Source organism: Peromyscus californicus, unplaced genomic scaffold (genome assembly GCF_007827085.1).
Source record: "Peromyscus californicus insignis strain IS unplaced genomic scaffold, ASM782708v3 Scaffold_21__1_contigs__length_65335640, whole genome shotgun sequence".
NCBI lineage: Eukaryota > Metazoa > Chordata > Mammalia > Rodentia > Cricetidae > Peromyscus > Peromyscus californicus.
Genome location: NW_026294514.1, coordinates 47,402,559 through 47,416,321, shown reverse-complemented (window position 1 = coordinate 47,416,321; position 13,763 = coordinate 47,402,559).

Below are 13,763 nucleotides of genomic sequence, written 5' to 3'. Positions count from 1 at the left end.
GTCCATTGACTATCACCTGTAGCCAATTAAGCAGACCACTTCATTTTCAAGCCCATCCTTGACACTCAGTAACATTAAGCAAGACCAACTGCAAACATTATTGTCTATGCTTGGAGCAAGATGACAGGTACAATCAGGTCGGCACAGCCACAGCTTTATTATTTCCATTCAACTATAGAGGAACCTTGTTAAGGAACTATGTCCACATCTCAGAAACAGATTAGCTCAACTCTTTGATGCTTCAGGAATCTGCTCTTCTTTTGTAAAATGAAAGATCAAATCCCCACTAGCTGTCACTTGTAAAGAGGAAGTATGGAACTGTTGGCTGAAGATGTACACATTGAAGTAGGAGACGTGGCCAAACTTACAAATCTGTCAAACTGTCAATGCCTTATGCCTTACCCCACCTCCTCCGTGAAGCATCAAACCCCGAATGTATTCAACACAATGGAAGTTGAACAGAAGTATTCCGAAAGTAAAGTGACATGCCGCCATCCCCACGATCACTCAATTGAATGAACAGACATACAGGTCTGTAAGTGAAAGGCTGTCACTCATAGGGATAACTGGCCTTTGGACAGTCTATCCATATAATATAATAGCTCCACCAATTTTCAGGGAGAAAAGAGCAGACAGTAAAGACAGCTATTGCCTGCATTCCAAGCAGTGAGAAAACTTCAGCATTGAGTTCTGTCATTTGAAATACCAATGGCATCACAAGTGAAAGCTAAATATAAAGACAATTAGAAGGTAACGGGATGAGAGATAAGCTCGTCCTAATGTCTTAGATTGCTGGTACGGTCTCCATTGTCGTTTGGTGAAAATTGAGAGTCACGAATCGAGGGGATGCATACCTGGAATCCCAAAACTTGGGAGGTAGAAGCCAACTGAAGATTGTCAGAGGTCACTCTGAACTGCATAGCAGAAATCTATCCAGAAAGAAGAAAAAAGACCCCATGTGGTTGCCATAACCACACAGCTCAGATTAAAATGTTCGTCTCTGTAATCTAAGAAAATTAGAATGAGTGCTGGGCAGATGGCACAGGAGGTGAAGTGTTTGCCCTGCAAGTGTGAGGACCTCAGTTCAGGTCCCAGCTGGCACCCATGGAGAAGCCTAGTGTGGCAGCGTCCACCTGGGACCCCAGAACTCTGGGAAACAGAGACAAGTAGATCCCAGGACCTCATTGACAAGCCAGCCTAGCCAAACAGGGAAGCTCCAGGTTAAGGAAGAGACCCTGTCTCAAAAAAGGTAAGCTGGAAAATGATTGAGAAGGGTAAAGTCAACCTCTGGTCCCACATGCACATTCAGGGAAAACATGTACACACACATACACACACACACACACACACACACACACACACACATACACACAATCCACACACACACACACACACACACACACACACACCACACATACACACCACCCCATACACACACCACACACACACACATACATACATACCACACCACACACACACCCCACACACATACATAACACACACACACCACACACACACCATACACACACACCATACACACACACCACATACACACACCAAACACACAACACACATATATACTACACACACAACACACATACATAACACACACACCAAACACACACCACACACACCATACACACATACCACATGCATACCACACACCACACACAGATACCACATCACATATACACACACACACCATATATACCGCACGCCACATACATACCACACACACACACCACACACCACACACACACACACACACACACACACACACACACACACACACACACATACACACCACATGCACACACTTTAAAAACAATAAGCATGACATAAGCCAAGATGCATGCACATGTTCGTGTCATATGTTTGAAATATGCCTTGCAAGTGAACTGAAATCCACTCCTAAAACACGGCTAGAATGAATCAATACATGTTAGTAAGACTCCCAAGGCTGCAACTAGTGGTGAAGTACCAACAGCACCAAGCTTAATTCATAAAGGATGATAAGTCACCTGTTTATTCAACGAGCGGTTACTGGATGCCTGCCACATCACTCACACATGGGGTATTTTTCCCCACCAATGAATGCTGTGCACTATGCTAGCACCAGGAAGTTAGCAGTGATTGTAACTGCAAAATCACTTCCTGATAGAGCTTGTGTGTTCAAATTGGGAGAGCTGATAATAAACAAAATAGATAATAAAATTATGGGTATATTATTAAATGGTAAATGCGCTACAGGAGCGAAATGCAGCCATTTCTTGGACCACCTTAAGTGGATACATGAATACCAGGACTGTGAGAGGTCATAAATAGGGTGCTCAGTGGCTGGAGAGATGGCTCACTCGGTGGTTAAGAGCACTTGCTTTGGCAGAGGACTCAGGCTCAGTTCCGAGCATCTACATGGCAGGTCTCCATAATTCCGGTTCTAGGAGCTGTGACTCCCTCTCTGGCTTTCACAGACACCAGGTAGCTTCCTCTTCTGACCGCCACAGGGCATATATGTACACACAGACAAAATACTTATGCACGTAAAATAAAACTAAATTAAATTTAATAAATAAATAAGTAAAAAGATGGGCAAAGACTTTAAAGTAAGAAGATATAGTTGCCAACCTTTGGGAGCGTAGTATCGGAGGCAGAGAGAAGAGCTGCCGTAGATACCCCGAGAAGAGTGGGCATCCTGCACTTAAGGGAGCAAGTGTAGCCAAAGAGTGTGAAGTTAGAGAAGCAGAGAAGAAAAGCTGTCGAGACCTTTTACTGGCAACTTTGTTTTTTTTAATGTACTTACGACTTTATCTGAATAAAACGGGAGCCACTGGCTGTGAGCAAGCTCTTAGCTGCGTTTCAAACCGATCACTCTAAGCGTCGTGTTGACGAAGGTTAGGGGGTGCACAAAAGAGAGAGCAGTGAAACCAGCTCGGAGGCAATCACAAGAATGAAGCTTGCAGGCGGGGCTGGTGAAACTGCTTCACGGCTAAGCCCGCTCGCTACTCTTCCAGAGGACCCATGTTTGATCCCCAGCACGCACATCGGGCAGGCAGCTAACAACGGCCTGTAAACTCCGGTTTCTGAGTAGACAATCTTGTTTACCGTCCTGTAAAGGGACACCAGGCCTAAGGCAGCTTATGAAAGAAAACACTTAAACTGAGAGTTTAGTTGAGGGCTTGCTTACAGTTTCAGAGGGTGAGTCTGTGAACATTATGATGGGAAAGATGGCCACAGGCAGGCAGACATGGCTCTGGAGCAGTAGCTGGAAGCTTACATATGATTCACTAGCAAGAGGGAAGGAAGAGGGGGGAAAGAGAGAGTGAGACAGACGACAGACAGACAGAGACACAGAGAAACAGAGACAGAGACTGTGCCTGGCATGGGCTTTTGAAACCTCAAAACTCAGCCCCAGTGATACACCTTCTCCAAGAAAGCCACACCTCCTCTCACAGGCCACACCTTCTCCAAGAAAGCCACACCTCCTCCCACAGGGCCACACCTCCTAATCCTTCCCAAACTGCTCCACAAACTGGGAACTAAGCATTAAAACCAATGAGTCTACGGGGATCATTCTCAATTGAACCACCACACTAGGAATAAGGTACCTTCTTCTGGCCTCTATAGGTAAGTGCACACATGTGGCATTCACATATGTGACAAAAACACAATTTTTTTTTTTAATGAATAAACATGATCCTGGGTTGCAGCAGGGGAACTAGTAAGAATTAAGATTCTGGAAACACCTGAAGACCAAGTCGAAAAGAATTCTAAAAGAATGACATGAAGCATGAAGGAAAAAACCCAGAATGATTTTAGGTAGTATGGGTTTTTCTCATTTGGCGTTTTGCTTGTATAACATTTGAAGACAGGCAAGACTGCAGGTACAGCATATTTTAGGAGAAAACCCGAGCGTTCTGCTATTAGCATGATTAGTTTAATGTATCTATAAAATATCTAAGTGGAGATGTTAATAGGCAATTGAATATATGAATCTATAATTGAGTTCCAGTTTGGAAATATAAATTTGTGAGTAGACAAAGTAAATGTGATAATAAAAAGAGATCCCAAGAGAATGAGTACAGATAGATATCCAAGAATTCATCCCTGGACAATTTAATAATAAGAGGATGAAAAGATGAACAGGAACTAGTACAGAAGATTAAAAGAAGTTCCCAGTAGAGAAGGAGCGATGCCAGAGGCAGGTGGAAAACTGGGTTCAGAAATGGAGGACTATCACTATGCCCAGTGCTGTTGGTACCTATTGCCTGAAACAGGGTGTTATCACCATAAGATGCTTACTATGCAAAACAACCCAATTAATTAAAACTGACACTAACAATCAGAAAAAAAAATGCTAAAATTAACAATAGAAATATGTCACATTATGTCTTAATTAGGGTTTCTATTGCTGTGAAAAGACACCATGACCAAGGCAACTCTTATAAAGGAAAACCTTTAATTGGGGCTGGCTTATGGTTTCAGAGGTTTTGTTTATTATCATCATGATGGGAAACATGGCAGCAATGCAGTCAGACATGGTACTGGAAAGGGAACTGAGAATTCTACATCTTTATCCTCAGGCAGCAGAAGGAGAGACCATGTGCTACACTGAGCATAGCTTAAGTATATAAGACCTCAAAGTCCTCCCCAACATGACATACTTTCTTCAACAAGGCCACACCTCCTAGTAGTGCCACACCCTATGGGCCAAGCATTCAAGCACATGAGTCCATGGGGGTCATTCCTATTCAAACCACCACACAGTACATGCTTAGTCTGCATTGGGTACATCATCATCATCATCATCATCATCATCACATTGACTACTCTGGAAAATCTATTGCAGAAAAATCCTCTGGCTCTGAGAACTTCTGTGGTTTTCCTGAGCTCAGGCAACTCTTTAAGGCCACACTCTATTGTTACAGTCACTATTCAGTACTCCATAGTAATGACATCTCACCAGATCACAGTCTTCACTGGTCTGAATTTCCAATTTTTAAAGAGTTTTTTTTTTTTTTTTTTAAATTTGGGCAAAGATAGAATGTAAAAGACAAAGAAAAATAAAACATGCCTACCTAACAGTAAGGCCTCTGGGGGAGAAAAAAGAACTTTACTATAAAAAGCATTGCAATGGTTTTACAAATTATGCACTAAAATTAACCAGACCCAAATACTCTTAAAATTAATCAATGTGTGTCCCTAATATAGAGGGTAAGCCTCATGGGCCATTTTCTACATGATGCTACATTCAAAGAAGGAAAAGTCTAAGTCTTGACATTTTGATGAACAACATAGATATTTACTCATTCTTTCTCAGGAATAAAATATGAGGGTGTCAGGATAGAGCGCATGTACCATTTGCTACTAAATACTTTCTAAATATCTTATTTGATATATTTCCCTTTCACCCAATATAACTGCCTTTCTCTTAATTAACTACTCTAGCAGTCAGTTAAAACTTTGATGAATAAAATGTAATGTCTCATTTGTGAAATAAAATAACAGTTAAAAGTTAAATTCCTGTGCCAACTGGAGTTGCCCAGTCCCACTGAGGTATATTAGCTACTATTTTTACCTCACTTTCCCCACTTGCAAAAACAATGACAATGTTTCATCCTCAGCTCTGTAGAAGACTGTTTGCAGGTGCCCCTCCTCCCACCCTTCCTCCCTTTTCCTGGGGACTCCACAGAACCTTAAAGTGGACCCAGCTTTCCCTTTTCCTGTGGACCTTCTCATCCCTCCATTCTAGCCCATTCCCATTACTTCATGTCAGCCTCAAATTGCTTTCTACCTGAAACTCCCAGTGGCCACATGAGATTGGGACTCAGGTAGGCAGTTTTCCCTCTCCTTCCGATCCTCCATTACAATTGCTCATCTCCAGCCCTGTAGTAGACTGATTGCAGGTGCCTCTTCTCTCACCCTACCTCCATGCCCTGGGGACTCCATAGAATTTTTCTATAAACATGCCTTTCTTCCTTTGTATAGATCTCTCAACTCTAATCCCACTCCTTTGTCTCAGCCACTGATATCTAGAAACACTTTCTACTTGGGACACCCAGCACAGACTGGGACTCAGGCAGGCAATATTCACTCTCCTTCCTGTCCTCCATTACAGTCTCTCTAGATTCATCCCCAGGCCTGCAGCAGACTACTGGCAGGCCCTCTCTTCCCAACTCTACCTCCATTGGCACTGGGTGGCCCAAGTAGAAGGTGTTTATTGGCATAGATGGCTAATACAAAGGAGTGGGAAGAGAGGGCCTAGAGTGTCCCCACAAAGGAGAAAAGCTTGAGTTTACAGCAAACCTCACCAACAGAATACAAGAGATGAAAGAAATAATCTCAGGTAACACCCAGGAAATATGAGATACCATGAAATCTACAAATAATAGAAATAGAGGAAGGAGAAGAAATGCAGGTCAAATGCACAGAAAATATTTTCAATAAAATCATAGAAGAAAATTTCCCAAACCTAAATGAGGTGATTATCAAGATACAAGAGCCGGGCGGTGGTGGCACACGCCTTTAATCCCAGCACTCGGGAGCAGAGCCAGGCGGATCTCTGTGAGTTCGAGGCCAGCCTGGTCTCCAAAGCAAGTTCCAGGAAAGGCGCAAAGCTACACAGAGAAACCCTGTCTCGAAAAACAAAAAAAAAAAAAAAAAAAAAAAAAAAAAAAAAAAGATACAAGAAATACACAGAACTCCAAATAGGCAGAAATCAGAAAGAAATTCCCCATGACACATAACCAAAACACTAAACGTACAAGACAACAAAAGAATATTAAAAGCTGCAAGGGGAAATGACCAAGTAATATATAAAGGCAGACCCATTACAATAACAACTGATTTCTCAATGGAAATTCTAAAATCCAGATGGGCCTTGAGGAATGTTCTACAAACTCCAACAGATCACAGACTACTATATCAAGGAAAACTATCAATCAGAATAGACAGAAATACATTACATGATAATACCAAACTTAAACAGCTTATATCTATCAATATAGCTCTATAGAAGACCCTAAAAGCAAACTTCAGTCTGAAGAGGCTAGTCATTCCAAAGAAAACATATGAGTAAATAATCCAAGACCAGTAATTCAAAGGAGGAGGAAAAACCCACATAGTAACAACAAAATATCAGGAAATCAATAAACAATTCCAATTGATAATTCTCAATATTAATGGCCTCAATTCCACAATGAAGACACAGACTATTAAATTAGATTAGAAAACACATTTCATATTTCTTCTGCATCCAAGAAACACACCTTAACATCAAGGATAGACATCACCTCAGGGTAAAAGGAAGGAAAAAGATATTCCAAGAAAATAGACCCAAGAAGCAAGCAGGTGTAGTCATTATACTATGTAACAAAATAGACTTCAAAGCAAAACTAATCAGAAGATATAGGGAAGGTCACTACATGCTCATCAAAGGAAAAATCCACCAAGAGAATATTGCAACCCTAAACATTTATACACCAAACACAAGGGCACATAGTTCATAAAACATATACTATTACAGCTAAAATCACATATTGACCCTCACACACTGATAGTGGGTGACATAAATACCATACCCTCGACAATGCATAGGTCATCCAGACAAAAACTAAAACAAGAAATAGTGAAGTTAAATAAAGCCATAAACCAAATGGACATAGCAGATATTTACAGAACATGTCATCCAAACAAAAGGAATATATCTTCTTCTCAGCAGCTCATAGAACTTTCTCCAAAATTGACCACATACTTGGACTCAAAGCAAGATTCAGCAGATACAAGAAAATTGAAATAACACTATGCATCTATCTAACCACTATAGATTAAAGCTAGATACCAACAACAACATACAGTATACAAACTTGTGGAAAATGAACAACTCGCTACTATGGAAAAATTGGCAAAGACAGAAATTAGGAAGGAAGTTTAAAACTTTAGAAATGAATGAAAATAAAAACACAAAATACCTAAATCTATAGGACACAAAGAATTGGGGGTCGAAGAGGCAAGTTCCTATCAGTTTCCAGAGAAAGGGAGAGATCTCATATTAGCAAGCTAAAGGCAAATCTATAAGCTCTAGAACAAAGAGAAGTTGCATTCCAAGTGAGTAGAGAGCAAGAATAATCAAACTCAATGCTGAAATCACAAAAATAGAAACACAAAAAAATATAAAAATCAATGAAATGAAGTTAGTTCTTTGATAAAATCAATAAGACTGATAAACCTTTAGCTAAATTAATTAAAAGATAGAGAGAGAAGATACAAATTGTTAGCATTAAAGAAAGAAAATGGAAGCATCACAACAGACACCAGGAAATCCAGAGATTCAAAAGGACATACTTGAATAACCTGTACTACATCAAACTGGAAAACCTAAAAGAAATAGGTGAATTTATTGATCTATACAGCCTACCAAAGTTAAACCAAGATCAGACAATCAACTTAAACAGATCCATAACCCCTAGTGAAATAGAAGCAGTAATTAAGAGTCTACAAACCAAAAAAAAAAGTCAAGGGCCAGATGATTTCAGTGCAGACTGCCAAAGAAGAATTAATATCAGTGCTCCTCAAATCATTCAACAAAATAGAATCAGAATGAACATTGCCTACTTCTTTTTATGAGACCACAGTTACCCTGATACCTAAACCACATGAAGACCCAACAAAGAAAGAGAACTTTAGATCAATTTCCCTTATAAACATTGATGCAAAAGTTCTCAAAAATTAGCAAATCAAAGTCAAGAATACATCAAAAAGATTATCTGCCATGATTAAGTAAACTTCATTCCAGAGATACAGGAATGACCCAATATACATAAATCAATAAGTATAATCTACTAAATAACTTGACTGAAAGACAAAAACTACATGATCATCTCATTAGATGTGCAAAAGGCCTTTGACAAAACCCAACATCCCTTCATGATAAGAGTTTTGAAGAGCCTAGGGATACAAGGACATATCTCAACATAATAAAGACAATATACAGCAAGCCCACAGACAACATCAACACAGAGAGAAATTCAGAAGCATTTCCACCACAACCAGGAACAAGATAAGGATGTCCATTCTCTCCATAACTATTCAATATAGCACCTGAAGTCTTAGCTAGAGCAATAAGACAACTGAAGGAGATCCAGGGGATACAAATAGGAAAGAGAGAAGTCAAAGTATCTTTATTTGCAGATGATATAATAGTATATATGAAAGACCTTAAAAACTCTACCAGGAATCTCCTATAACTGATAAAAACTTCCAGCAAAGTAGCAGGATACAAAATTAACATTCCAAATCATCCTGAAATGAGATAGCCCATCCCCCAAAAGACAATATTGTATGCATCCTCTTATATGTGGATGTTAGCTTTTAAGTCTTCAATAGGTATACTAGTGTCTAAATGACCACAGAAGTTAGGTAGAGAGTAAGGAACTAGGGGGCAGGGGGAAGAATTTGGTGAGGAAGGAAAAATAGAATATATAGCTAAAGTGAAACAGTGGGGGGGAATAGAATGGGAAGAAAAAATAGGGAAGGGGAGGGGAGAGAGAAGGAGGGAGGGCATTTGGTCAAGGACAGCTAATAATAAGGGCCATTTGAGGAATCATATAGAATGTTTCTACAATTGTAGAAACTTCTTGAAATATATGCATGGATGAAACCTAAATGGAATCTCCAAGTAATGAGGGTAAACAGCCCCATCGAGACATATCTCACCACCAAGTGAAACATTCAGTGCCAGGAATGGGTTACATCTAATTTAGTTGTTGGTTAAAACAACCAAAATAGTTCTGCCCAGCTGTGATACATGTAAACCACAACAATGACCAGCCTGGTAAGATAACCTTAAGGGTGTGTCTTACTTAGGGTTACCATTGCTGTGATGAAACAGCATGATCAAAAGCAAGTTGAGGAGGAAAAGCTTATACTTCCACACCACTGTCCATCACTGAAGCAAGCCAGGGCAGGAACTCAAATAGGGCAGGAAACTGGAGGCAGGAGTTGATGCAGAGGCCAAGGAGAGGTGCTTACTGGCTTGTTCCCCATAGCTTGCTAGCTGCTTTATTATAGAGCCCAGGACCACCAGCCCAGGGACAGCTCTACCCACAATGGTCTGGACCTCCTTCATCAATCACTAAGAAAATGCCTTACAGCTAGATCTTATGGAAACATTTTCTCAAATGAAGTTTGCTCCTTTCAGATAACTCTAGCTTGTGTCAAGTTGACATAAAATTATACAGTACAATGACACCTTATGACATTCTTATATATCAATAAGGCAGTGTCTTGCTCATTCATCATCAGAGAAGCTTCCTCTTGCAGTAGATAGTAACCAAAACAGAGATCCACAACTGGATAATGTGCAGAGTGAGAGACTTTAGAGCATTCATTCCTAATAGGGTATCTTCATCAAATGCTGTTGTGGGGTATTTGTACATTTTGTGAAGATGTATTGCTGTGATTGGAGTAATAAAAAGCTGAACGGCTGATAGCTAGGTAGGAGTTATAGGCGGGACTTCTGGGTAGAGAAAGAACTCAGGGAAGAAGAAAGGCAGAGTTACCAGCCAGGTGCAAAGGAAGCAGATGGGCAATACAAAGTAAAGATAACCAAGCCACAAAAAAAGAACATAGATTAAAAGATATGAGTTAATTTAAGTTATAAGAACTAGTTAGTAACAAGCCTAAGCTAAGGCTGAGCTTTCATAATTAATCATAATTCTGCTTTGTGTTTTTATTTGTGAGCTGGCAGCCCAAATAAAAATCAGTCTACAAAACTCCTTCCCTCAGGTCTTAGGGATGTATGCAGAAGAGGAGGAAGAAAGTTTGTAAGAGCCAGTGGGGATGATGACACTAAGGAAACAGTGTCTTCCAGGCACACCAGGACTCATGCACATATGAACTCACAGAGACTGTAGCCAAATGCACAGGGCCTGCACAGGTTCAAGCCAGACAAGGTCTCAGTGCTGAGAGGATAAAAGTGGGCATGAGCTCCCATCCCTAAGAAGAAGCTATCTCCAATTCACAACCACTGGCAAGGGAAAAACTAGTTTTCTCCAACAGAATCTCACCGAGTATATAAACCACACTTAAGGGTAGTGTCCCTGCCTAGGAGTAGATGGCCAACACAAAAAAATCCAATGTTCTTTTTGCGTGTGGATGTGGGTGTCCTATTGTTTTTTGTTTGTTTGTTTTGTTTTGTTTTTTGTTTTGTTGGGGCATGTTTTTATGTCGCTGATCTTTTGCTTATATATTATGGTTCCTGATTTTGCATTTTTATGAGTTTGTGTGTGTGTGTGTGTGTGTGTGTGTGTGTGTGTGTGTGTGTGTGTGTGTTTGTCTGCTTTTCTGCTTATTTTTTGTTGTTGTTTTTAATTCTGGTTTGTTGGTTTGTTTTATTGCCTGTTTCTTTCCTAAGTAGAGAGAGGAATAAGAGGTGGAGTTGGGTGAGCAAGTAGGAGGATCTGGGAGAAAATGGGGAAGGGAAACTCTGATCAGAATATATTGTATGAGAAACCTTATTTTTAATAAAAAAAATGCAATAACATTAATAGATTACTCTATAATTTTTACATGGGTTAAATATGTTAAAGGGTTAAATATATAAGCATTTTGGACAGTGTTATATATATAACAAATGTAAAATAAATGTTCACTAATATACTTTTTTAAATACTAAACATTTTCCACAAATATATATCACCATTGCCCCGGCATTATGCTCATCTTCCAATTTTAGCATATTTGCTGTTCAATTGCGCTCTTGGATATTGACAATTCTGACAGTATCTCTCTGGTCATAACTTGACAGATTTTTAAAGACTAGAATGACCTCTCTGTGCATATCCCAAGGACTCCTCTTATTCACGCTATGATGCCTCAGACCAGGTTTTGTTCCTTTTGCTTTCCTGACTCTTACAGCATGAGTCATCTCTCGAGCACCATGACCCTCCAAGCTGCTGTTAGCAAGTCCAGGGGCAACACTCGTCATAGTTCTGATGGGAGGTCAACCCCCTCCAGTCTCTGTCTCTAGTAATATTAACATCAGTTTGATTATGAACTCAGGAGAATATGCAGGAATAAACATTCCCCAGTGTTCCAACGTGTTTAACTGCACATCTCTAACCTAGGGTATGGTCCTTTGGAATTTTTCCACATGTCTCTGGAACATTTTATTCCCCTCAGGTTCTGTTATTGATCTATGGCTCTGTAGACTACTTTTGTGATTTTTTTATTTGAAAGATCAGAAAAGACATAGACACTTAATAATTATCTTCATGGAAGACGACAGTTGCTAAAACAACTAAGGCCCTACCAGGAATGTCTCTTGCTCTTAAATTTCTCCACAACATGGTGACAGAAGGTCTTCAAAACGCTAAGGAGCCAGTTAAAACAGAAGCAAAGCACTGTGCGTATGATTTCTCCTGAGACAAACTAGGAAGCAAAGTGTCCAACCTACTCATACCCAGGTCTTCTTCGTTTGCTGGAGGATCAGATTTCATAGAACAGAAGCACACCCTCATCAGTGCAGCTTCCCAAGGTGTGCCTCGTCTCAGGTACTAAGTTTGGTCTGTGTCCTGAGACTTGACAGAGTTCCCTCCTTGTCCTCCAAGCAGAAATATTTAGCTCCTCGGTTTGGCAATTAAATCCCAGCAGCTGCCTAGAAATGGGGTATCTGCTTCAGCAAGTTCTGGCAGACCATGCTTTAACCTACTGCCCCCTGGTGGGAGGACCAGTGTTGCAGTTAGTTTAATTCTGAACATTAAGGACTAAGTATTTCCGTTCATTGATGCATAGCTGTCAATTCAAACCCCGAATCTCAGTTACTGTACGTGGCATTTCCTGTTGAGTGTGGGTCTGTAAATGGACTGAAATGTCTGTAGACTCTCGCTTAACTGGTAGCATTTCCCTGCTCTGAAGCTATTTATCTTTGTTCCATTCCAGTGGCATTCCTAACTGCTTTTACAGACCTTTAGTCCAGTCCCTGGCATAATACCTCCTACTAATTTCTCAAGTTTCCAGGAGCGCTGGCTTCTACCTATGGGCTCAAAGCCGGCTTAATTCCCATCCCACAGTTGCAGCCAAGACCCTGGAGATTTGTTCTTGTCTAGTGAAGTAAGGCAATGGCAACAGACTAACCAAAGCATGGCTGTCACTGGCCTCCTCTACTTTTCCAGGAACGACTCCAATTTCCTCTGCTCATGGCTGCCTACTGACTTTGTTTTTTTAAAAAAAGTGTTTAGCCCGTTGTTCACAAGGGAATTTTTAAGGCTTCCTTAGTTGACCCTCAGCCATTAATCTCCAGCCAACCAACAGAATACTACAAAACACAGCCTGATAGCTCTAGATCCACCCCACTAGGAACTTCTCCCTCAGAAGCCAGAAGCAGCAGCCATCTTCTCAGTGAGAAAACTGTACCATCTTTGGAACAACACACCATCTGCAGCCTTTAAAAGCTATCTTTAATTAATTATAATCTAGAGAATCAGAGACATGGGAAGGAATCTGACTTTCACACAATACAAAGAAAATATTTTTCTCCTCTTCTCTCATCTTTTGACCTACATTTTCTTCCTCAGCAACTATCTCTCTAGCCCTGTTAATCCCAACTTCTAGTTGTTGGATATTCTTTACTTTATTGCTTTCTCATTGATGTCTCGTGGCCTCCTTACTGTAAGAGGTAAGATCACCTAGAGATGTGATCTCTTAAGTGATAAGAGATTGAGTCCATTCAGTCAGGTCTTGTCTGGACACTTTTGATCAATTCATGA